We start from the raw sequence: 4,527 nt of genomic DNA on the forward strand, positions 1-4,527 counted from the left end.
CCTCTGTCACTGTAGTCGATCTCTCCCATTTCATCACCTCCTCCAATTTCGAAGGATCTACGGCTATTCCTCCTTTGCTCGCCACGTGACCCAAGAACTTCACTTCCTCTTTCCAGAACTCGCATTTGGATAACTTAGCATACAATTTTCGCTCCTTCAGGATTTGCAACACAATTCTCAAGTGCTCTTCATGTTCTTCTTCCGTCTTTGAGTAAACTAGAATGTCGTCTATGAAAATCACCATGAATTTATCCAAAAAGGGGCGAAATACTCTGTTCATGTAATCTATGAACACAGCAGGTGCATTCGTAATCCCAAAGAATATTACCGCAAACTCGTAGTGTCCAAAGCGCGTCCTAAATGCCATTTTTTGAATGTCGTTGATGAGCGGATAATTTATACACTTTTTGGCATTGTTTTTAGTATGTTTTTAGTATATTTTAATTAGTTTTTATTATATTTTTATTAGTTTTTAAATAAAAATCACTCTTATGGACTTAACTATTAGTTTGTGTGTTTTTCTGTGATTTCAGGTATTTTCTGGCTGAAATTGAGAGACTTGAGCAAAAATCTGATTCAGAGGCTGAAAAAGGACTGCAGATGCTGTTGGATTCTGACCTCCCTGCACTCAAAGTGGATTTTCTGGAGCTACAGAAGCCCAATTGGCGCGATCTCAATTGCGTTGGAAGGTAGACATCCTGGGCTTTCCAGCAATATATAATAGTCCATACTTTACCCGAGATTTGATGGCCCAAACAGGCGTTCCAAGTCAGCTCAAGAATTCTGGCATTTAACTCCAAAACTGGCACAAAAGCTGGAGTTAAACGCCCAAACTGGCACAAAAGCTGGCGTTTAACTCCAAGAAAAGTCTCTACACATGGAAGCTTCAATGCTCAGCCCAAGCACACACCAAGTGGGCCCGGAATAAGATTTCTGCATTAATTACTGATTTCTGTAACCCTAGGCTACTAGTTCTCTATAAATAGGACCTTATACTATTGTATTTTCATATATGAGAAGTCTTATGCTATCTTAGACACGTTTGGGGGCTGGCCTCACTGCCATACCTAGACCTTGTTCTTATGTATTTTCAACAGTGGAGTTTCTACACACCATAGATTAAGGTGCGGAGCTCTGCTGTTCTTCATGAATTAATACAAGTACTATTGTTTTTCTCTTCAACTCAAGTCTATTTCTTCTCCAAGATATTCATTCGTTCTTTAACTTGATGAATGTGATGATCTGTGACACTCATCATCATTCTCACCTATGAACATGTGCCTGACAACCACCTCTGTTCTACTAGCAATGGCTTGAATGCGTATCTCTTGGGTTTCTAATCTAAGATTGGAACCTTCGTGGTATAGGCTAGAATTATTGGCGGCCATTCCTGAGATCCGGAAAGTCTAAACCTTGTCTGTGGTATTCCGAGTAGGATCTGGGAAGGGATGACTGTGACGAGCTTCAAACTCGTGATTGTGGGGCATGTGACAGACGCAAAAGGATCAATGGATCCTATTCTGACATGATCGAGAACCGACAGCTGATTAGCCGATGTTGTGACAGAGCATCAGGACAATTTTCACTGAGAGAACGGGATGTAGCCATTGACAACGGTGATGCCCAACATAAAGCTTACCATGGAAAGGAGTATGAATGATTGGAAGAAGGCAATAGGAAAGCAGAGGTTCAAGGGGAACAAAGCATCTTCATACGCTTATCTGAAATCCACCAATGAATTACATAAGTATCTCTATCTTTATTTTATGTTTATTTTCATCACCTTAAACTCCATAACCACTTGAATCCGCCTGACTGAGATTTACAAGATGACCATAGCTTGCTTCAAGCCGACAATCACCGTGGGATCGACCCTTACTCACGTAAGGTTTATTACTTGGACGACCCAGTGCACTTGCTGGTTAGTTGTGCGGAATTGTGACAAAGTGTGATTCACGTTTGAGAGCACCAAGTTTTTGGCGCCGTTGCCGGGGAAGGAACGAATGAACGAACAATAATTTCGCATTTGTTTCCGGCAACAACAGTGCCAAGTTTGGTCCGGCAACAACACCAAGTTTTTGGCGCCGTTGCCGGGGATTGTTCGAGTTTGGACAACTGACGGTTCATCTTGTTGCTTAGATTAGGTGCTTTTCAGAATTTTTAAGAATGAATTCTAGAGTTTCAAGGTGATGTTCCCACCATCACAAAAGCTGATTGATTCTCATCAATTTAGCTATTGAATGTAATGTCCTGCTGAAGCTTGGCCAAACATGTCTAATCCTTTTTAGACTGAAGCTTTAGACTAACATTGCATGATTCCTGGAATTCTTATTAAAATTTTTTATTCTCTTTATTTTCTTTTCTATATAAATTTTGGAAAAAAATACAAAAAAAAATTTAAAATCATAAAACCAAAAATATTTTATGTTTCTTGTTTGAGTCTATTGTCTAATTTTAAGTTTGGTGTCAATTGCATGTCTTTATCCTTCTAATTTTCGAAAATTTATACATATTGTTCTTCATTAATCTTCAAGTTGTTCTTGATGATTTCATTGCTCTGATCTTTAAATTCTCTTGTTTTGTGTGTTTTGTTGTTTCTCATATGCATTCTCAATTTGTTAGTGTCTCTTATATGAAAATTTTTAAGTTTGGTGTCCTGCATGCATTGTTTGTTTGATTTGAGTTTCCTACGATTAATTGTATTTTGATTGTTTCTCATCATTAAAAATTCAAAAAATTTTCAAAACTATGTCTTTTCAAGTCAATAATATAGAGAACTGAAGATTCAGAATATTCAGCAGAGGAATCAAACAGAAAAAGCTGGGCGTTCAAAATTCCCAGTGAAGAAGGAAAACTGGCATTTAAACGCCAGCCATGGTACCTGGCTGGGCGTTTAACGCCCAAAAAGGTAGAAATTTGGGCGTTAAATGCCAGAATGGGCACCATTCTGGGCGTTTAACGCCAGGATGACACTAGAGGGAAGATTTTGTTTTTAATTCACATTTTTTTCAAGTTTTCATAATTTTTCAAAATCAATTTCTTTCCATTTTATATTTATTTTTACTATTTTCAAAAATTCTTGCTTCAATTAAAGATTTACTTCAAAATTTTCAAGTTGTTACTTGCCTATTAAGAAAGGATCAAACTTTAAATTTTAGAATCATATCTTTTAATTTCTTGTTAGTCAAGTAATCAACTTTAGTTTAAAAAATTTCTTTTTCTAAATTGATTTTCAATCATATCTTTTCAATCACATCTTTTTCAAAATTAAGTTTCAATCATATCTTTTTAAATTCTGATTTCAAACTCTTTTCAAAAATCACTTAATTTCTTTCCCAATTTGAGTTTTCGAAAATCATCAATCAAATTTTCAAAATTTTTTTTAATTATTTCAAAATATTTTTAATTTTCGAAAATTCTTCCCCTCTTTTCACATCCTTCTATTTAAGGGACTAAGACTCCTCATCAAGGTGCAATTCGAACTATATCCCTCTTGATATGTTCGAATTCTCCTCCATCTACCTCCTCCTTCTATTCTTCTTTTCCTCTGACACCTCAAGGAATCTCTATACTGTGACATAGAGGATTCCCTACTTTCTTGTTCTCTTCTCTTTCATATGAGTAGGAACAAAGATAAAGGAATACTTGTTCAAGCTGATCCTGAACCTGAAAGGACCTTGAAGAGAAAGCTAAGAGAAGCTAAAGCACAATTCTCTTTAGAGGGCCTAACAGAGCTCTTCAAGGAAGAAGAAACCATGGCAGCCGAAAACAACAACAATGCCAACAATGCAAGGAAGGTGCTTGGTGACTTTACTGCACCTACTCCTGATTTCTATGGGAGAAGCATCTCTATCCCTGCCATTGGAGCAAACAACTTTGAGCTTAAGCCTCAATTAGTTTCTCTAATGCAACAGAATTGCAAGTTTCATGGACTTCCATTGGAAGATCCTCATCAGTTCTTAGCTGAGTTCTTGCAAATCTGTGACACTGTCAAGACCAATGGGGTTGACCCTGAAGTCTACAGACTTATGCTCTTTCCTTTTGCTGTAAGAGACAGAGCTAGAACATGGTTGGATTCACAACCTAAGAAAAGCCTGAACTCTTGGGAAAAGCTAGTCAATGCCTTCTTGGCAAAGTTCTTTCCACCTCAAAAATTGAGCAAGCTTAGAGTGGAAGTCCAAACCTTCAGACAGAAGGAAGGTGAGTCCCTCTATGAAGCTTGGGAGAGATACAAGCAATTGATCAGAAGGTGCCCTTCTGACATGCTTTCAGAATGGAGCATCATGGAAATCTTCTATGATGGTCTGTCTGAACTATCCAAGATGTCATTGGATAGCTCTGCTGGAGGATCTCTTCATCTGAAGAAGACGCCTGCAGAAGCTCAAGAACTCATTGAAATGGTTGCAAATAACCAATTCATGTACACTTCTGAAAGGAATCCTGTGAATAATGGGATAGCTCAGAAGAAAGGAGTTCTTGAGATTGATACTCTGAATGCCATATTGGCTCAGAATAAAATATTGACCC

At 37.6% G+C, this 4,527-nt stretch overlaps 1 non-coding gene across 1 annotated transcript; it reads right to left on the reverse strand.

Annotated features, from left to right (window-relative positions):
• Window positions 1-4,160: 4,160 nt before the first annotated feature.
• LOC112773730 (small nucleolar RNA R71) lies at window positions 4,161-4,268 on the reverse strand. The gene has a single exon (XR_003188265.1). It is a non-coding gene; the product is annotated as a small nucleolar RNA R71 (small nucleolar RNA).
• Window positions 4,269-4,527: the final 259 nt, after the last annotated feature.

Source organism: Arachis hypogaea, chromosome 18 (assembly GCF_003086295.3).
Source record: "Arachis hypogaea cultivar Tifrunner chromosome 18, arahy.Tifrunner.gnm2.J5K5, whole genome shotgun sequence".
Taxonomy (NCBI): domain Eukaryota; kingdom Viridiplantae; phylum Streptophyta; class Magnoliopsida; order Fabales; family Fabaceae; genus Arachis; species Arachis hypogaea.